Source organism: Loxodonta africana, chromosome 2 (genome assembly GCF_030014295.1).
Source record: "Loxodonta africana isolate mLoxAfr1 chromosome 2, mLoxAfr1.hap2, whole genome shotgun sequence".
Taxonomy (NCBI): Eukaryota; Metazoa; Chordata; class Mammalia; order Proboscidea; family Elephantidae; genus Loxodonta; species Loxodonta africana.
Window position 1 is genome coordinate 194,749,985 of NC_087343.1, and position 22,708 is coordinate 194,772,692.

A 22,708-nucleotide genomic window follows, 5' to 3' on the forward strand; every position below is an offset into this window, starting at 1 on the left:
ACACCATATACAAAGATTAACTGAAAATGAATCAAAGACCTAAACGTAAAATCTAAAACTGTAAAACTCTTTGTTTTAGTCATAAAATCTTTGTGATCTTAGATTAGGCAAGGTTCCTTAGAACACCAAAAGCACAAGCAACAAAAGAAAAAAAAAATAGATAAATTGGGCTTCATCAAAATTAAAATTTTGTTCTTTAAAGGATGCTATTATCAAGAAAGTGAAAAGATAAGCCACAGAATGGATGAAAACATCTTCATATCATGCATCTGATAAGGGACCTATACCTAGAATATATAAAGAATTTTACAGCTCAACAACGAAAAGATGAGCAACCCAGTTTAAAAATGGACAAAGGTTCTGAATAGACAGTTCCCCCAAAGAAGATATAAAAACGGTGAATAAGCACATGAAAATATGATCAACATCAGGGAAATGCAAATCAAAATAGAAATGAGATACACATTACACCCACTAGAATGCCTATAATGAAAAAGGACAATAACAAATGTTAGTGAGGATGTGAACAACTTGGAAGACTCACGCATTGCTGATGGGAGTATAATATAGTGCAGCTGTTTTGGAAAACAGCCTGGCAATTCCTCAAAAAGTTAAGCAGGGAGTTATCATATGACTAAGCAATTTCACACCTAGGTGTATATACTGAAGAGAATTGAAAACATGTCCACACAAAAACTTAAGCACAAATGTTCATAGCAGCATTACTCACAATGCTAGAGGCTGGGGGAAAGAGAAAAGGATGGTGACTGCTAATTGGTACAGAGTTTCTGTTTGGGGTGATTAAAATGTTCTGGAATTAGATAGTGGTGATGGTTGCACAGTCTTATTAATATACTAAAAACCACTGAATTGCACACTCTAAAATGATGAATTTAATGGCATGTGAGTTATATCTCAATTAAAAGAAAAAGAACCCTGGGAGATGCAAGAAGGTTCTCTCTCTTTCTTGCCTGTCTACACTTCCACTGTCCCCAACCTACTCCAACCTAAACCTAGTTCAAGCTGTTGAGTCAACTCCAACTCACGGAGATCCCATGTGCATCAAAGTAGAACTGTGCTACATGGGGTTTTCAGTGGCTGATCTTTCAGAAGTAGATTGCCAGGCCTGTCTTCCCAGGCATCTGCATGTGGATTTGAACAGCCAATCTTTTGGTTAGTGGCCAAGTACTTAACCATTTGTGCCACCTAGGAACTCCTACCTTGTCTAAGCTACTGTCCCTGAATTGAAGCCATGGCCATATGACTGGTCTCCCTTCTCCCTTTCTTGCCCCAGGAAGCATCCAAAGGGCCCCGTTAAAATGTAAAGTACATGGTGTTCTGTCCCTATGTAAAATGCTCGACTGGATTCTGTTGTGGGTTGAATTGTGTCCCCTCAAAATATCTGTCAACTTAGCTGGGCCATGATTCTCAGTATTTGGTGATAGTCCACCATTTTATGTGATTGTCCACCATTTTTGTGATTTTCCTATATGTTGTAAATCCTATCACTATAATGTAATAAGATAGATTAGCAGCAGTTATATTGATGAGGCCTACAAGATTAGGTAGTGTCTTAAGCCAATCTCTTCTGAGATATAAAAGAAGCGAGCAGAGAGACAGGTGATGTCATATGACCAAGAAAGAAGCACCAGGAGCAGAGCGCATCCTTTGGAGAAGCTCCTAGTCCAGGAGAAGATTGATGAGAAGGACCTTCCTCCAGAGCCAACAGAGAAAAAAAAAAGCCTTCCTCTGGAGCTGACACCCTGAATTTGGGCTTCTAGCCTACTAGGTTGTGAGAAAATTAATTTCTCTTTGTTAAAGCCATCCACTTGTGGTATTTCTGTTATAACAGCACTAGACGACTAAGACAGCTTCCCATTGCTCTTGGAACAAAATTCAACATTCCTGTGTCCTACAGTGCTCTGCATGTTTGTCCCCTGTCTGCTTTGACCTCACCATTATCCCACTTCACCCACATTACTGTGCTCCAGACATACTTGCCTTCTTTTCTACCAGCCTTCCACTTGCATATTCACTGCCAAGATTATTGTTCCCACAGATTTCCATGTGTTCATTTCCTTTTCATTCAGATCTTAGCTCCAATGTCACCTTCTCAGAGTAGACATCCCTGACTGCTGACTTCTTCACCTAGTCAGTGGCTCATCACCCGGCTTACCTTCTTTATGGTGCTTCCACAACCTGCACCTGCCTTGCCCATTCATGTATTTACTTGTTAAGTATTTCAGGGGCTTCTAGAATATGAGCTCCCTGAGAACAGAGATCTAGTATTGTTACGTTGTTTGTTATGTTCTGCCCAGTCGGTTCGGACTTATAGCGACCCTATAGGACAGAGTAGAACTGCCCCATAGGGTTTCCAGTGAGTGGCTGATGGATTCGAACTGCCGACCTTTTAGTTAGCAGCCCAGCTCCTAACCATACCCAAAACCAGTGCCATAGTATACCCAAAAAACCAAACCCATTGTCGTTGAGTCGATTCCAACTCATAGCGACCCTGTAGGACAGAGTGGAACTGTCCCATAGGATTTCCAAGGCAGTAAATCTAAGGAAGCAGACTGCTATGTCTCTCTCCTTCAGAGCATCTGGTAGGTTCAAACCACCAACCTTTCAGTTAGCAGCTGAGTTCTTAACCACTGTGCCACCAGAGCTCCTTATCTAGTATATCACTCAGTAATAAATATTTGCTAAATGACTCATTGTGTATCTTTACAGTGTCAAGTTGCCTCACTTTCCTTAGCCTCTGTTTCCTAATCTGTAGAGTGGGACTTTATAGGACCATTTGTGAGAATTCTGTCATATGATGCATGTAAAAGCCAAACATTAATTAGTGTCATGGATTGAATTGTGTTCCCAAAGATATGTGTGTCACTTTGCTAGGCCATGATTCCCAGCATTGTGTGATTGTCGACCATTTTATCATCTGATGTGATTTTCCTATGAGTTGTAAATCCTATCTCTATGATGTTAATGAGATTGGATTAGAGGCAGATATGTTATTGAGGCAGGGCTCAACCTACAAGATTAGATTGTATCTTCAAGCAATCTCTTTTGAGATGTAAAAGAGAGAGCAAGCATAAAGACAGGGGGACCTCATACTGCCAAGAAAGTAGAGCCAGGAGCAAGAGTCCTTTGGACTCAGGGTCTCTGCGCTGAGAAGCTCCTAGAGGAGGGGAAGACTGATGACAAAGCCCTGCCCCCTGAGCTGACAGAGAAAGTCTTCCCCTGAACTGGCACCCTGAATTTGGACTTCTAGCTTCCTAGACCAGGAGAGAATAAATTTCTCTTTTTTGAAGACATCCACTTGTGGTCTTTCTATTATAGCAGCACTAGATAACTAAGACAATTAGCTTCTTTCCCTATGAAATGAAATGTGCAAGTAGGAGGGGAATATGTTTGTGGTTTGAGGGGAATATGTGGATACAGGATCAAATGAAAGAGCACTCTAAAACTGAGGAGTGTGACATAATTAAAATGGTTGACACAGGTCTGAATTGGACTCCATTTTGTGCTAGGCTCCTGCTTCAGCTTTTTAGAATATGTGACCCATGACCACACTTTTCACCAAGATAACTTGTTCTGCAGCATTCTGAGGTAGCCAACCCAGAACATTGCAGGAAACAGAAGGAACAAATTTTGGAATGCAGGAAACTGTGACTAAGGTTGAGTACCCCAGCCAATAGAAATTCTTGATAAATGATTCGTACAGGTATACCAGAGTATGCTGAATGTCAGCCAATCAAAAGTACCTGCACTCTTCCCAACTCTGTACAAAAAAAAAAAAATTTTTTTTTTTTTGTATAAAGCTCTGCAAAACTGAGTATAAAAGAAGTATGCTTAAGCCCCGTCTTCAGAAAGCCATTTTGTACTTTCATTTTGGCACTTCCCAATTTGCAAATCTTTGGATCTGAATAAAGCCCTTCTTTTATTTTACTGAAACTCTGTTTCATTTTTGATGACCCCTATATGAAATTTTGGATTTAGGTCACCATGATCAAGGGAAACACCATGAAGAGATCTGATGTCTTGACTTGGTGTTACATCTCAAATCATGACCCAAAGAGAAAGATGTCCAAGAGTGAGACACACATCTGATTCACCTTTGTGCCCCAGTGAAGCCACGCAAGGCTGGGCTCAGAGTACACAACCATCAGGGGCCATGTCCCTCGTGACTCTCAAACGTAGAGCCTCCCAAGAAAGTTGTGAAGGCCAGCGAAGTCTTCCTTGAAGTGTGTCAAAGGCCTTGCTGTGAGCTTTCTTGCCAGGAACAGGCAGGCTGAGAGGTAGGTCTTGTACTTCTGATAAAAGAAAATGCCCTTTTGGAAGGAGTCCACCTTTGCAGTCCTGCCGTAAGGAAACAGTGAGCGTGTTGTCAGCAGCCAAGTCTGGGGAACCTAGAGGCCCCATATAGACAGGAAGCTGCCTTGGGCTGGTATCTGGTCCACTGTTCTGAGCACTAGAGGAAGAGTGTCACTGAGGGGCCTCCGTGGCCAGCAGCTTGGCAGATTCCTCACCCATGAAGGGGGGAAGGCAGGCTCTTCCCTCCAGGCCAGGTAGGCATTTCTCACTGACCAAGTGATCATGAGCAAGTCACTTGAGCTCACTTCATCTCTCTAAGCTTCAGCTCTCCCCTGCTGGAGAATGGAATTGATCATAGTGTCCACATCCAGTGTGTTGAGAAGGAAATGGAATCATCGTGATGGAAGGGCTCTAGGGCAGTATGGGGAGTGGGGCAGGCAGCCCCAGATCTGACTCCTGTGAAGGAAACTGACTGCTCTGTTGCTATGAAGGTATTTATACATGTTTAGCATTTAAATCAGTTGGCCTTACCCTACAGAGTGTGGGTGGAACTCATCCCATCAGTTGAAGCTCTTAAGGGCAGAAAGAGTTTTCCAGAGGGAGAAAGATTCTGCTGGAATCCTCTCCTCCCCCATAGACACACCTAGCCTACTGATTTTGGGACACGCAACTTCCCAAATTTCCATCCAGTCTCCTACAGATTTTGGACTTGCCAGGCCCACAATCTTGTGAGCCAATTCCCTTAATAAAACTGTCTTTATAGTCTATCTACCTATCTATCTATCTATCTATGGTGTTATTATTAGCTGCCATCACGTTAACTCCAACTCATGGCGACCCTGTATACAACAGAACAAAATATTGCCTGGTCCTTCATGCTCCTCACAACTGGCAGCATGTTTGAGTCCATTATTGTGGCTATTGTGCCAATCCATCTCACCGAGGGCCTCCTTCACCCTCATTGACCCTCTAATTCACCAAACACGATGACTTCCTCTGGTGAATGATCCCTCCTGATGACGTGTCCAAAGCAAGTGAGCCAGACAATGTTCTGTTGTGATCCATAAGGTTTTCCCTGGCTAATTTTCAGAAGTAAATGGCCAGGCCTTTCTTCCTAGTCTGTCTTAGACTGGAAGCTCTGCTGAAATCTGTCCACCATGGAGAGTATTTGAAATACCAGTTTCTAGCATCATAGCAACACATAAGCCATTGCAGTACAACAAAATGACAGATGGGTGGTTTGTTTATGTATCTTATTGGTTCTGTTCATCTGGAGGACCCTGACTAAGGGAATCCTCTAAACTGGGAACAGAAATCTCCACTTCACAGAACTGTCTAAAGGACTAAGATGCTGTATATACTGAGCCCAGTACAAAAAGTTTTAGAAGCAATTACAAGGAAATATTTTTTAACATCTGGATAGAAATAAAATCTTGAGGAAAGATATAAAAAGCACAATCCACAAGGGAAAGGAGTTGAGTTTAAGACAGGGAGCAAAGGTCCTGAGATCGGAGGGTGCCTGTTTCAGAAATAGCGAAGAGACTGGTGTGGTTTGAGGAGAAGCAAGTAAAAGAGAAATAGACTATACTATCAGGGAGGTAATAGGGGGTTGAGTGTGGAACCTAGAGACTTAGTAAGACAGAGAACAGAGGGGCCCCAAATCAGCAAACAAAGTAACAAGAAATGGGCCACGATGCAGAAACAAAGCCATTGCCTAGAACAATGGGGCAGGGAATCGAAAAATAGCCTACAAACTTCTTTAAAGTTGCCTATATTAGAAGCAGTTGGAGAGAACCAGGCCCAGTAACATGTGCAGAACATCCATCTGTGACCGCTCTGTGACCCTCCACCAGGGACAGTGAGGGGCTACAGCCCCAGCTGGGGAATCGAGCCTGAGGAGGGAAAGACTGCGCATGTGCAACACCCCATAATAAGTCCTGCTACGAATCCCTGAGGCCTCCAGGACTGGAGCCATCTTGGAAAGCTGCTGTGCGCACACCTTAGTTAACATATCCCCACCTGCATCTATGGATAAACATGAATCTTTTCCCGCCCAAGAACTTTTGAAAACACAGGCCCACATTTTGTTCTGTGAGATGGGGGTATGAGTTGCTCTAGGCTCTCCTCGTCTCCACTTGCAAGCCACTTCAATAAAGCTTTGTTCATGTGGAAAACTACGTGCCTTACCTGCTCATTCTTGACCAGTGAGAGGCAAGAACCCTATTCCAGTAACAAGTTGAATAAAAATTTAAAATTTCTGAATAAAAATGACTACCTACAAGGTGAAATGTCCAGTCAAAGGCAGGGGGAAAATATTTGCAACACATGGAACCAACGAAAGATTAATAAGCTGAATATTATAAAGAATCTCTACAAACCATAAATAAAAAGACAAATAACCAAATAAAAAAATGGACAAAGATTATGAACAAGAAATTGACAAAAGTTGTTTTGTTTTTGTTTTTAAGTGCCTTCAAGTCAGTCTGGCTCATGCATAAATAGCTAAAACACAAATGATAAAGCACTTAAAAGCAAGATACCATTTCACACTCATCACATTGGCAAAAAATTAAAATGTCTGACCTTACAAGTGTTGGTGGGAGGAGCATTTCGGAAGTAGAGCAGCAGGCGTTTCTTGTGAGGTGATTCTGAGTAAACTTGAACCACAAACTTTTCAGTTACCAAGGACCATGTTAACCATCTGCACCACCCCGGGTGTCCATGTGAAGTAACAGGAGCTCTCATATATGGCTGGAGAATACAAATGGTACAGTCACTTTAGAACACAGTTTGGCATTATCTAGAAAATTCAAAGTTATGTATATTCTATGAACCAGTGACTTGGGAGATAAAATTGGAGCCATTATTCCCTGGCCTTGAGCATAAAGAATGTGACCCAGCTGGAGCTGGACACACAAGGACTCACAAAGACACATCAACTGGGTCCTAAGGTATAAAAACAATAGCGAGAACAATCTGGGAAAATATCTTTTAGGGAACCTTTCACATAAACTGATCAAGCAGGGCACAAAAGGCCCACATTATTTTCCACTCTTATCTTTTTCTATTAACATTTAGTAAATAGTAAGATTTGTTGGACCAATCGAGACCCTCCTGACTGTCATTACTGAACTCTGTACCAATGATTATTAAGAAAAACAGTTCAAAATGTAGAATCATGATGATTTAGCAGTTTTTAGCCAATCTGTAAAAAGGTGAAGCTTTCAATGGTTTTATGCATCTGTAATGTCTATATATACTGATGATCCTGTAACATTCCTCTAACTCAGCAAACATAGCACTGGCAGCATGCTTATCTGTTTCCCACTTTTGGTTATTCTGTAATATTCCTTGGACCCGGGCAGATATGGCTCTGACGGCACGCTCATCTGTTTCTCACTTCTGCCTCTTTGAATATATGCCAAATAAAACCTTTCTTTTTGCTTTAGTATAACTTTGTGGTGATTTTACCCTAGGACACCAGCCACTCTGCTCTTAGGTATATACCCTCCAACACTTTGGGCACCCACACACCTAGAGAAAGTATCAGTAGGTGCATAGAAGCATTGCTGGTGACAACCCTGGGATTTGTTTCCTGTGGCTGCTGTAACAAATTACCACACATTTGGTGGCTTAAAATGGCAGAAACTATTCTCTCAGAGTTCTGGAGGCCAGAAGTCTGAAATCAAGATGTCCCTCTGCAGGCTCCAGGAAAGAATCCTTCCCTGCCTCTTCCAAGCTTCTGGTGGTTGCCAGCATTCCCTGGTTTATGGCTGCATCGCTCCAACCTCTGCCTCCATCTTCATGTGGCATTCTTTTCTGTGTGTCTCTGTATGTTCTCTCCTCCTATAAGGACACCAGCCTTTGCATTTAGGGGCCACCCTGATGCAGTATGACCTTGTAAGGTTTACATTAAATTTACTCAAAGAATTTGGTCTTTATTTCCTGAGAGATAGCCTCTAAAATCCTGGAATTTCCTCAGTGATTGAATTGTCTTCATTGTGTAAGAGGCCTCAAGATAACATCTGAGGGTTTGTGCTAGTGTGGCGGGGCTGGTCTGGCCACAAAGACCACCACATGTTCTGATATCAGCTGACTTCAGCGGAGGTGGGTTGATTAAATAAACTATGGCTGCATAATGAGTTCCCAATAAAGGTGAGGCAGATAGGGTTAACTGTGCTGGCGGAATAAAAGAGCTGTTAAAAGATCACCATCTAGAAGTTGGGTAAACAGGAACCACACCTATCAACATGAGATAGGATTGAAACAACCCGTGAATTGCTATCTCCTTCTTAGTGTTTTTCTAGTCCCTTCCCTCTTTACAGGTTCCCGCATCTGCAGAAGAACAAAGTGTGTCTGCTGTTTAACCTTCCTTTGCCCTCTGAAGATGGCGATGTAGTGCCAAAGATTGGTATGCTTGCACTATATGCCATAGTAAGTGATGCCAAGGGCTGCCAAGAGGACTCCATCTTGAATATCAGTGGGTTCCATCTTGGATTCCAGATGCGCTTGCAATCTAATGAACATGTACCTGGTCCCTTGAAAGAAGTCCATTAAATATTCATTACTCCACTGTCTCCACCAAACCCATATAAGCCCTAGCCCTGCTTTTCTTTTCGAGTCAGCCTTTTGGAGGCGCTTAGTCCCCTGCTGAGTCCTTTTGCTTAACTGAAGCAAAATAAAGGTTGCTGAAGATAAAGTTTGTCTTTCACATGTATGCTTACTGAGGAAAAGATAAGGACCCTTTGTGTCAGATTGGCAATTGGTAACAAAGGCTCTGGACACAGCATCCCCCGGGCTTCCTGGTTAGTGAAAGACTTTGATGCACTTGAAGGGTAACCCATTCCTTTTTTGGGACAGGGAAGATCCATCTTCGGAACCCTCCTAGACCTTACCTTTATGTGCCTCTTCTTTATGCTGATCCTAATAACCTATACCAAAAATAGCGTGCTTTCCATGAGTTCTGTGAGTTGTTCTGGTGAATTATCGAACCTGCGGAAGTAGGGTTAGCCAGCAGGTCAGAATTAAGAGGTGCTGGGAACTCCCAAGCTTGCAGTTGGCATCCAAAAAGATTAGTGGAAAAGCCTCAAATTTGTAGCCAGCAGATCAGAAGACAGGGAGACCAGAGGACTCCCAAACTTGCAGCTGGCATCTGAAGTCTTAGACCTACTTGGCAATCTGGAGGATGGAGTCCTATAACTGGATCTTTAACTTTTGTTCCAGGTGGTCAAAGTCAGAGGAAGAAATGCTGCAATGGGCAACTGATGTCAGAACTGAAAAGTTGAGATTTTGATTTGTTTTCTGTTTTTCATTTTATTTCTTGCAGATCTCATGTTAACTAATTACACTGGCAAAAACCTTACTTCCAAATAAAATCATGTTCTGAGGTTTCACAGGGACATTTTTTGGGGTGCGCTGTCAATCTACTACAACCCCAAACTGGAAAACAATCCATATGATCATCGACCATAAAATGCAGGCATTTGAAAACTTTCTGTAAATGCTCAGATAATAAATATTTAGGTTTGGAAGGCCATACAATCTCAGCTGTAACTACTCAACTCTCACGTTGTAGAGTGACAGCAGCCATAAGTAAAATGCAAATGAATGAACATAGCTGTGTTCCAATAAAACTTTATTTACAAAATACAGAAGGTGGGTCAGATTTGGCCCATGGGCCATAGATTACCAACCCCTGATATGATGGATATATAGGTGTGGTATATTCATACAATAGATTAGTATCAACAGGTTAAAATGTAAAACAGCAATATGGATGAATCTTAAAAATGTATTTTTTGAGCTAAAGAAAACAAAAACAATTGTCAATTTCTACTGATGGTGACTCCATGTGTGTCAGAGTAGAGCTGTGTTCCATGAGGTTTTTGTGACTGACATTTTGGAATTAGATCACGAGGCATCTCTGAGTAGACTTAAACCTCCAACCTTTCAGAACTGAGCTATTTGCTGGGACTCCTGAGCTAAAGAAGCCAGATGTCAAAGGATACATACTTTTGAATCTATTTTGTAAAAAAATCAAAACCAAGCAAAACTAAGCTATGTGTGTTGTTGTTGTTGTTGTTAGGTGCTGTTGAGTTCATTCCGACTCATAGCAGCTCTACATACAACAGAACGAAATACTGCCCTGTCCTGCACCATCCTCCTAATCGCTGTTATGCTTGAGCCCATTGTTGCGGCCACTGTGTCAGTCCATTTTGTTGAAGGTCTTCCTCTTTTTTGCTGATCCTCCACTTTACCAAGCATGATACCCTTCTCCAGGAACTGATCCCTCCTGATAACCTGTCCAGAGTATGTGAGACGCAGTCTCATCATCCTTGCTTCTAAGGAACATTCTGGTTTTACGTCTCCCAAGACCGATTTGTTCATTCTTTTGGCAGTCATGGTATATTCAATATTCTTCACAAACACCTTAATTCAAAGGCATCAGTTCTTCTCCAGCCTTCCTTATGTGTTTAGGGATTTATATTTAGGTAACAGAACTATAAAGAAAGTGAAAAAAGTATTAACATAAAAGTCATGACAACAGTTACCTTTAAGCAGGATTGGAGAGACAACTGTAATTGAAAGGGGCAGGTCAGAAGCTTCTGGGAGTTGATGACTTTTTTATTTCTTACCTGGGTAGTGGTTACATGGATGTTCAGTTTATAATAATTCGCTAAGTTCTACACTTGTATCGTATGTGCTTTTCCGAATGCATATTATTTTTCTTCAAAAAATTTTTAAACAATGTGAGGACTTCTAATTTTATTTTCACATCCAGTGTATTTTCTCATACCCTGGGAGAGGTATTTCAGAAGCAAATTGCTCTGTGAAGATACCTGTCAAAGACTCAGTGGAGAGTCTGACAGGACATGAAGGAAAAGGAGGAAAATGGTCACTTAAGCCCTAAGGAAATTGTGCAGGGTGAGTATACTGCTCAGAGACGGAGGGAAGGCCTTGTACTCAGGAACCCTAAGATGGAGCCACATCTTATTTAAGAGTGAGCCAAAACAAACAAACCAGTTGTCGTCAAGTTGGTTCTAACTAATCCCAAGGGGCTCAGAGTAGAACTGTACTCCATAGGGTTTTCAGTGGCTGATTTTTCAGAAGTAGATCTCAGGGTCTTTCTTCCCAGGCACCTCTGGGTTAGCAGAGAGTGCATTTATTGAAGCGTGAAGTCCAAGATTAAACTGGAACCTACCACCTGAGCCAGCATTTGAAAGCTAAACAGTTCTTCCACCTGCAGTCTGCTCCTACTTAAGCCTCTTTGGGTTCTCTTAACACTGAGCTGAGGGTGGTAGGTTTTTGAAGGGTAGTTTCTCTGGTTACATACACCCACTCTTTCTACTCCTGAGAAATGCCAAACCTGTGTATCCGTGTGTGTGTGTTTGTGTGCTGCATGTGTGAACAGGCTAAGCATTTAAAACAGATCTTTCAGATAGCTACAAGATCCTATCATGTTAAAATTATTTTGAAAAACATGTTGGCAACCAAGAACCTAAAACATGTCCCAGCCCTTGTCCCAATATTTCTATATCTGAGATTGTTTCCCAATGATGTTATCAGAAATGTGAAATAAGTTTTCACGGAAAAATTTCATCACTACGTTGTCAACACTGGTGAAAACTTGGAAACTATCTAAGTGTTCAAAAATAGAAAACGATTAAGCAAACTGATTCTAGACACATGATAAAATATCTTACGGTCATTAACATTCTATTTAGAGAGAGCTGGTAATAATGAGGAGAAGAACAGGATACAAAACTGAAATTACAGGATGATTATAACCATGACACAAACAAAACCCTGTACACAGAAAAATATGATGGGAGGAAATTCAATAAATCTTCAGGGGGCATGAATGGAATATACTTGATTTTTGCTTCTATTTTTCTAGTTGGGATTTTCTGAAATTGTCAAAATAGTTTGATAATAAAAATCATATTATAAATAAAGTTGTTGTTAGCTGCCTTCCATAGGACTCTGACTCATGGTGCCCCCATGCACAACAAAATGAAATGTTGCCCAGTCTCACATCATTGCCATGATCATTTGCAGATTGGGTTGTTGTGATCCATTGGGTTTTCACTGGCTGATTTTTGGATGGAGATTGTCAGGCCTTTCTTCTTAGTCCATCTTAGTCTGGAAGCTCTGCTGAAACCCGTACAGCATCATAGTAGCACACAAGTCTCCACTGACAGATGAGTGGTGGCTGCACATGAGGTGCACTGAATAGGAATCACACCCAGGTCTTCTTCATTGTCTTGGTTATCTAGTGCTGCTATAACAGAAATACCAAAAGTGGGTGGCTTTAACAAACAGAAATTTATTTTCTCACAGTTTAGGAGGCTAGAAGCCTGCATTCAGAGTATCGGCTCTAGAGGAAGGCTTTCTCTCTCTCTTGGCTCTGGAGGAAAGTCCTTGTCTCTTTGAGCTTCTGCTCTTGGGCCATCTTCATGTGGCTTGATATCTCTCTTCTCCTATCTCTGCTAGCTGCTTGCTTGTTTAATCTCTTTTATATCTCAAAAGAGATTGATTAAGGACATACCTACACTAATCCTGCTTCATTAACATAGCAAAAACAACTCATTCCCAAATGGTATTATAATCACAGGCATAGAAGTTAGAAATTACAACACATTTTGGGGGGACACAATTCAGTCCATAACATACACCATTTGGCCTCCCAAAATTTATGTCCTTCCTATATGCACAACACATTTACCCATCACATCATCCCAAAAGTCTTAAATCAACTCCAAGTCCAAAATCTCATCTTCCGAGTCATCTAATTCAAATGTGGATGAGGCTTTAGGTGTATTCCATCCTGGGGCAAAATTCCTCTTCATCTGTGAAACTATGAAATCTAGAATACAAGTTATCTTCTTCCAAAGTACCATAATAGAACAGGCACAATGTAGACATTTCCATTACAAATGGAAGAAATTAGAGGGTAAGAAGGGATAACACGCACCAAGAAAGTCCAAAACCCAACAGAACAAATTGGGTTAGCTCTCAAGGCTTGAAAATAATCCTCTGTTCCTGAGATCTTCTAGGCAATGGCACCACCCTCAAGACTTTGGGTTTTGGCCACACCCTCTGGATTCTGGGTGGAGGTCCCTCAACCCTGGGCTTCAGGTCCACCTTCCAGGCCCTATAGAATGGCAACTCAGCTCCCTCAGCTGTAGGCAACCCCATTCTAGCAGTCCATTTGAGTAGTGACCCCAGCCCTCAGTCCTGGCAGGCCTCATTTTTTTACCCCTTGAATATGGCAGTCCCGTGCCCTCAGCTTTGGCACAAGACCCCATCCCCCTGGCACACCTTAATGTCTGCCCCACATTTTGGAACCTAGTTGGCAAAGATCTGACTCTGAGACCTACGAGGCTGTGGCCATGCCCTTTCTGATCCAGGAAACTGCGGCCCCACCCTTTGAAACAGAGAAGGTCCTGCTTCACATGCTCCTTACAACAGTTCTGTTGATCTCCGAGCTGCTCCAGGTATGGTCTTTTTCCTTTCTTGGAGGACAACAGAAGTAGCACCTTTGGTCTGTTTCCTGCCTGTAGAATTCCAAGAGGCAGACAATGTTCTTCCCTTTCATTCTTTCTCTGTCTCCTTCAATGCAAGCTGATGGGTTTTCTGCTGTGGTAGTTGGTTATACCCATCAGTCACAGGTTTGATTTCTTTAACAAAAGATCGTGCATCCATATCCTTGGTGAACACTCTAGGACATTGTCCTTAGTTTGGACAACAGAATTTTCCCAATCTTTAAGTTCTGTTTTAATTTTGCCCAGTTAATTAACAAATTATGGATAATATTGCAAAGAAGGGGAATTCCAGAACACTTAATTGTGCTCATGAGGAACCTTTCCTGACTTTAGACCAAGAGGCCATCATTCAAACAGAACAAAGGAATACAGATTAGTTTAAAGCCAGGAAAGATATGTGTCAGGGTTGTATCATTTCATCATACTTATTCAGTATGTACTCTGAGCAAATAATCTGAGAATCTGGACTATATGAAGAAGAACAGGGCATCAGGATTGGAGGAAGACTCATTAACAACCTGCAATATGCAGATGACAAAAGCTTTCTTGCTGAAAATGAAAAGGACTTGAAGCACTTACTGACGAAGGTCAAAGACCACAGCCTTCAGTAGGAATTACACCTCAACATAAAGAAAACAAAAGTCCTCAGAACTGGACTAATAAACCACTTTATGATAAATGGAGAAAAGATTGAGGTTGTCAAGTATTTCATCTTACTTGGGTCCACAGTCAAACACCTATGGAAGCAGCAGTCAAGAAATCAAACAACACATTGCATTGGGAAAATATGCTGCAAAAGACCTCTTTAAAGTGTTAAAAAGCAAAGATATCACTTTAAGGACTCAGGTGCACCTGACCCAAGCCATGGTGTTTTCAATCACATCACATGCATGTGAAAGCTGGACAACGGATAAGAAAGACTGAAGAAGAATTGATGCGTTTGAATTATGGTGTTGGCAAAGAATATTGAATATACCACAGACTGCCAGAAGAACAAGTAAATTGGTCTTAGAAGAAGTACAGCTGAAGTACTCATTAGAAGTGTGGATGGCAAGACTTCATCTCATATACTTTGGACATGTTATCGGGAGAGACCATTCCTGGAGAAGGACATCATGCTTTGTAGACTAGAGGGTCAGTAAAAAATAGGAAGACCCTCAGTGAGGTGGATTGACACAGTGACTGCAACAATGGGCTCAAGCATAGCAAGATTGTGAGGATGGCTCAGGACTGGGCAGTGTTTCATTCTGATGTACATAGGGCCGCTATGAGTCAGAACCATCTCAACAGCACCTAACAACAACAAAAAGACTCTGGCAAGTTAATAAGTTTTATCTAGAACTTCTGTTTCTGTTGGATTGAGTTGATCTTACCAAGGAATTGCTGTATACACTTTAAGAAACTGGGTTCTGTGCTGTATGGTATTGTATGAGCCTTGTCTTGAGCTGGCCTTACAGGTAGGTAAGTTTATGTTGTTTTTTTGTTTTGTTTTGTTCTGAGAGCTTACCTTTGGTGTAGATCATTGTGTCTGAATTTCTGTCTTGTATCAGGTTGGAAGCCATGGATGGCACATTCTGTTTTTCATGAGGCTGTGTTAAATTTCAGTTCTTTTCTTTTCCAAGAAAAAGTGCTTCTTGCACCTGTCTTATGATCTGGGCTTTTTAGTAGCTACTGTGAAAAACTTTGGAGCCCTGGAGGTGCAGTGGTTAAGAGCTATGGCCTACTACAGCTGCTAACAAAAAGGTCAGCAGTTCAAATCTACCAGCCTCTGCTTGGAAACCCTATGGAGCAATTCTACTCTGTCTATAGGGTCGCTGTGAGTAAGAATCGACACGATGGAAATAGGTTTGTTTGTCTTTTTTTTTTCTTTTTTGGTTTCTGAGAAACTTTGATCTAAATTAGCCTATTTGAAAGTGCACTAAAAAAAGATGGATTGTTTATTTTGATTGGCATAACAAGGCTTCTGACTTCCTTCTCTAAGGGATCCTATAAGGCATGTAAAAGCCAAGATATGAAAATATAATTTCCTATCTCTGGGTGGTATTATAATTCCTTCAAAGAACTTATTCTGATCAGTCTAATAATAAATAAGCATTTATAAAAATTAAATAAGATTAAATAGTCCTAACTGAAAATAAATTTGTTCTGAAAAAAGTTTTTATGTTTGTCAACCTTGAAAGCAAAATCTTAAAAGCAAAACTTTTCTAAATAACATAAACTAGACATATAAAAAGTGTTTTATTTAGGGAAAGGGAGAAATTTTTATTAATTCCAGAATGAGAAGAAAGAAAGCTAAACTGCTTATCAAGAGAATAATAAAAAAAAATTGGAAGGAAAAGAATTTTAGTTCTTTCTTGTCTTTCAAAATACCTAGACCAACTTAAGCATATATAAATGATTGAGACTAACTGATTCTTTTTTGATAATGAGCCACTGAGGCCCACACTGCCCCAGAGAAAATTTTGAAAAGATTCCCCCCAACCAGGTGAAAATCTTCTTAAGACAAAAGAAAATAAGATAAATAATGTGGATATTAGTGAGATCCAAAATTAAAAAAAAAAAAAAAAAATGCTGTCTTAATACTATTACTGAAAATAGGGTAGATCCTCAACATAAAAAAAAAAAAGCCCCATGGAAAAATACACGATTAGATTTAAAAAAAAAAAAAAAAACAAACAAGAAATAACAAATATTTGAATGGGAATATACACTAAACAAACTTTACTTCAACAGTAGTTATGTTTTGGAATATACAGGCTTAAATAACCTTCAAAATGTTTAAGTAACTTACTTATAATAAAATGAATTAATAAATAATTGAAGTTTGTAGGCTTTTACATTTTATGTCACAGAGAAAGGATATATACACTTGGGTCTAGTAATAAATGTGAGCATTTTCCCCCTTAAAGTGTTGTACTGTACTAAATATGTAACAAGGACATGAAATTGAAAATTTTTATTTAAAGGGAATTTATTTGATATGGTCAAAGTTCTTATTTGCTGTGTGAAAGTTTGTTGGATTAATTTATGAGAATTTTTAAGAGCTTTCATGTCAAATAGCATATAAAGTAAAGAATTAAGGTTCTCTCCATTAAAACAACAAAATTTTCTTTGATTGCTGGGTTGAAGAGTTAATTTAATTCTTTGTGCAATCTGCCTCGAAGGCCAGGGTTCAACAGAATAAATTCCTGAGTTGAAAAGCAAGCTATATGGCTTTGGAGAAATCTAAGGTTTTTACCTTTAAGATCTTTGGTTAAATAACTCAAATATTGCTTCTCAGCAGCCTATCATAAACTCCTGACTACTATGAAACTTCATGGACAGCCACAAAATATTTGTTTCTGTTTTTTAAAAAGAAAAGTACAAAAAAAAGTTTAGTTAATGTTATGACTTATATGAAATATGTTGTCAAATAAGGAGAAGTACCAAATTTTCTTTGAGTTAAAATTTATGTGTCAGTAATGTTTGCAAAAGAGAGGAAGACCCTCAATGAGATGGATTGACACAGTGGCTACAAGGATGGGCTCAAGCACAGCAATGACTGTGAAGATGGTGCAGGACTGGGAGATGTTTCATTCTGTTGTGCATAGGGTTGCTAGAGTTGGAATTAACTGGGCAACGCTAACAATAACCTTTGCCTGGTATTAAACAGCAAGCATATAATATTATGTCATAATTTTATTATTTCAATTCCTAACTTGGTCACAACTTTGTTTTCATAATGACCCTATAGGACAAAGTAGAACTGCCCCATATGGTTTCCAAGGAGTGCCTGGTGGATTCAAACTGCCGACCTTTTTGTTAGCAGCCGTAGATCTTAACCACTACGCCACCAGGATTTCCTCTTTAAATCTAGCATCATAAAAGTCATTGGTTTAACTGGGGAATTCACATCACTTACCCATGCAGTTTTTATTACTCTTCAGAAGTTTAGAGACTTGATAATCTTTATTACATATTCTTGGTATATTCTGTTAGATATTATTCTCATTATCACTATGTGTTATATCTGAAACTCTTTGAAAATAAAACTAATCATTATGCTTAGAGATACTTTTGTCTAAAAAAATCTTTTAATTAACTTTATTTGACTTTGCATTACTTTTGTAGTTAATTCCCATCAAGTCCTTCACTTTTAAGAATTATTATTATAGCAAGTTAACCATAGCCATTTTCAAGTTTGTCATCTGAAGGTAAGTTTTACCTTACTGATTCACTGAAAATGCATGACCAAAATATTTCAACAAAAATGGACTGTATCAGACTTATGAACAGGACATAATATTTTGAACATAGATATTGTTAGACTAAATCAAGATTTCTAGAACTCTTATGTGGAAGCTGATGGGGTTTTCAGACTGCTGCTGATTCAGAATTGCATGAAACCAAAATTAACAACATAGGACTGAGTAAACAAGGGCTTTAAACTGGTTCGAAATTGTTTAGTAACTGGCATCATAAACAAGAGTCATGTATGCATTGCAAAGCAATCAAATCTGTTGCCCTTTGGATTTTGCCCAAGTAGGAAACAAATGGTTTCCCCACTCAAAGACGGTGGCCATTTGCAGTGCTTTGAATATGTGTTACACTCCACAGTTCTTCCAGTAATGTCACTCTCCAAAAGTCCTGCCACAGTCCTTCCACTTGAAAGTTTCAGGAGCCTGATGCCAGAGATTGGATTATTGACAGGATTGTGGAGAGTGACACACATTCAAAATGGCACAGTCACCTGTCATCTTTGAGTGGGGCACAGCTCTTTGTTTCCTACTCAGGTCAAAATCCAATGCGCAACAGATTTGGTTGCTATACAACACGTACATGGCCCTTGTTTATGACAACAATTACTGAACTATTTTGCACTGATTCAAATCTCTGGAGTAAACTAAAAGAATTACCACAAAGTTTATATCAGAATATTGCTGATGTTCAACGTTCTATTATCTAAATATAAGGAACTATTTCTTTCCTTTTTTCATGTGAGAGTTAGCTATTTCAGTAACTGACAACACTATGCTGCTACGGAAAGTCCTATAGTAATGATTTTTCTCATCTGGTTCTTATAATTTGAATAGCCCAAATGGCACATCTTGGTTCTGTGGGTCTAACCTTTGGTCTTGGATCCCACCTGGGTGGATTAGCAGATGTACTATAGGATTAAGCTGGACCCAAGGTTCAATATTAACTGATTTACCTCTTCCAGTTGATGCCCTCCCCCTTAAAGGGCTTGTTATACCAGATTTCTATTTCAGTAGTATAATCATTTGGCTTCTATTTTTGTACCTCAAATAGGATTACAAGATATTATGGCTCATGTCAAAGTTCTGCCTAAGTACATTCAGAGTGTTTCAAATGATTCCACCCATGGACTCCTAGAAATGAATACTGAAATGACTCTGAAGACAGAAGTAGTTCTTCAAAACTGAATGGCCTTTGACTTTCTTACTACTACACAGAGGCATCTGTGATGGCTAAGGTTATGTGTAAATTTGGCTAGGCCATTATTCTCAGTGGTTTAGCAGATATTATGTAGTCATCCACCATTTTGTGATCTAATGTGAGCAGCCCATCAGTTTAAAGGGGACTTTCCTTGGGAATATGATCTGCATCCAACATATATGGATGCTCTGGCAAAGCTAGCGCTCTCTTATTCCTACATCCAATTCATCATCCTCTGGCCTCTGGTTCTTGTAACATGATCCAGCAGTCTGCTATCTGACTTGCCAATTTTGGGTTCATCAGCCCCTACAACCATGTGAGTCAGGGAAAACCTACAGCCTACCATCTCACCCATGGATTTGGAACATGCCAGCCTCCACAACTGCATGAGCCATTTCCTTGAAATAAATCTCTCTCTCTTTCTCTCTCTCTCTACACACACACACACACAACCCAAACCTGTTGCTGTTGAGTCAATTCCTACTCATAGAGACCCAATAGGACAGGGCAGAACTGCCCCCATAGGTTTTCCAAGGAGCAGCTGTGTGGATTTGTACTGTCAGCCTTTTGAGTAACACCTTTAGCTCTTAACCACTGTGCAACCAGGGCTCCCATACACACACACACACACACACTTACATATATATACACACACACACATTCACGTCACTGGTTTTGCTCCTCTAGAGAACCCAGACTAAGACAGCACCTAAGCCGTGATTAAGACTGTTATGTTTATAGTGCTAATGTCACTCACTATGTTTCCCATATACAACACATAGTGTTGAATCTCAACAATCCTATTCCTTCCTTAATTGATATTATAAGTAATTGGTTTTCCTCTTGAGGTGGATGGTGGAAAAAATTGCTACTTTATTTTGGAATCTTTATATTCCTCATTGTTTCCACTACTATAATTATAAAACGCTGTTTTGCTTTACTTCAATGCATTTTATTCATGAAATGCTGTACTTCAAAACCTTTTGAACTTCCACATAAAATCATGCTAGTTTCACAGGCTTTCACCAATGGCCATGTTGTCTAATCACCTCCCTTTAGTCTCCCCAGGTATGTTTCATCTTGACTTTTACCATTCTGCCCTTACTGAGAAATTTTCCTCGATGTGGCCTTATCTGTTAAGATGTTCCCTATAAAACCTACTCACCCTGAAGATGAGGCCTGTTAGCTCAGCAAGGTGAAGAAAATAATTTTTATTAACTAAAATGAAAAACCAAACCCACTGCTGTTGAATCAATTCCGATTCATAGTGACCCTATAGGACAGGGTAGAACTTCCCCATAGGATTTCCAAGAAGCACCTGGTGGATTCAAACTGCTGATGTTTTGGTTACTAGCTGTAGCTCTTAACCACTACACCACCAGGGCTTCCCTATTAACTACCAAACCAAAACCCAGCCCACTGCTCTTGAATCGATTCTGATTCCTATTAACCACAGCTCCTTAAAAAAACAAAGTCCTTGCAGAAGAAAGGCTGCTCCATTGTGGATGATCAGCATCCCCCAGTGGAGGCTTGATCAAAAGGGAACGTAAATGGGAAAGTTTCAAACTGGAGACACTCATGTCAGGCTAAGAATGATGGGGCCAATGTGCATTCCCAGGAAACAAAAGGTCAGGATGCAAACCATTTAGGAAGAGTGTGTCAAGTGTCCCAGGAAGAATGTGCTCATAACTAACTGAGCCTGTCAAGATGTAAACCATTTGGGAAGAATGTGTCAAGATGTAAACAATTTGCTCCTGAAAAAAAAGAAATGTATAACCAATTACAGTTCTACAGTCGTATATTACCAAACCAGCTGGCGCCTCTTACCTAAGTGGTAACTGACTCCTTCCTAACCAAATCGCAGATATTTACAACTCAAGACTTCAAGCTGGAGTTGATCTTATCTACAATCATTAACCCTTTACCTTTCCTTTGTTCTCTGTATATAGAACACTTTCTCTGCTCGAATGGTGGAGCACTTTGCATTTTTACCTAGTGCTGCCCAGCTATAAGTACCCCTGATGGCACAGCAGTTAAAACCATTGGCTGCTAACTGAAAGGTAGGTTGTTCAAAATCACCAGCAGCTCTGCAGGAGAAAGAAGTAGCAATTTGCCTCTGAAAAGATTATAGGCTTGGAAACCCTAAAGAATTTCAGCTCTCCTCACTTCCTTCTGAGCCCCACCAGAATTCCCTTTGACTTCCATACTTCTACCAAGTCTTTTCAAGCCAATCTAGGCTTTTACCATTAAAAACAAAAACCAAACCTGTTGCCATCGGGTCGATTCTGACTCATAGTGACCCCATAGGACAGAGTAGAACTGCCCCATAGAGTTTCCAAGGAGCGCCTGGTAGATTCGAACTGCCAACCTTTTGGTTAGCAGCACTAGCTCTTAACCACTATGCCACCAGGATTTCCAATTATGCACCTTAAAGCTCTTCCAGCCTCCATTTATTACCCAATTCCAAAACCACTTCCACATTGTAGGTATTTGTTAGAGCAACACCCCAATCTTCTGTTACTAAATTTTTTCTTAGTTATCTAGGGCTGCTATAACAGAAATGCCACAAGTAGATGGCTTTAATGCAGAGAAATTTATTTTCTCACAATTTAGGAGGCTAGAAGTCTGAATTCAGATCTTTGACTCTAGGAAAGCCCTTCTCTCTCTGTCGGTTCTGGAGGAAGGTCCTTGTCTTTTCAGCTTCTGTTTCCTGGCTCCTCGGAGATCTCCATGTGTCTTGGCATCTATCATACCCCATCTTTCCTTCTTTCCCTTGTTTGTTTACCCACCCAAAAACCTACTGCTGTTAAGTTGATTCTGACTCATAGCTACCCTAGAGAAATCTTGCCTCATTAACAAAACAAAAACAACTCATTTCCAAATGGGATTATAATCACAGGCATAGAGGTTAGGATTTGCATCACATTTTTGGGGGGGACGAAATTCAATCCAAAACATGCATGGAAGGCAAGAATTCTACAACTGAACCACCAATGTCCCATTATGGAGTAGTAGGAGAATACAAATACAAGAAAGGAAGGCACGTGAAGTTTGGCATCATGGGACAGGAGATTCAGAAGGGGAACCATGGCAGAGGGAAGTGTAAAGAGAGGAAACTAACACTTATTTAGTCCTTGTTACAGTTTACAGTTTACATAACTCAACATGAGACAGCTACTGAGCACCAGATCCAGGGATCGCATACAGTTCTCTAAGCTCTAAGTTTACACTCTAAGCTTGTAATCTTACCCACCAGCTTTACATATATATATATATATATATATGTCTGTATATGTGTATGTGTGTGTAAATATACATATACACAAATCCCATTGCCGTTGAGATGATTCCGACTCATAGCAACCCTATAGGAGAGAGTAGAACTACCCCATAGGATTTCCAAGGCTGTAATC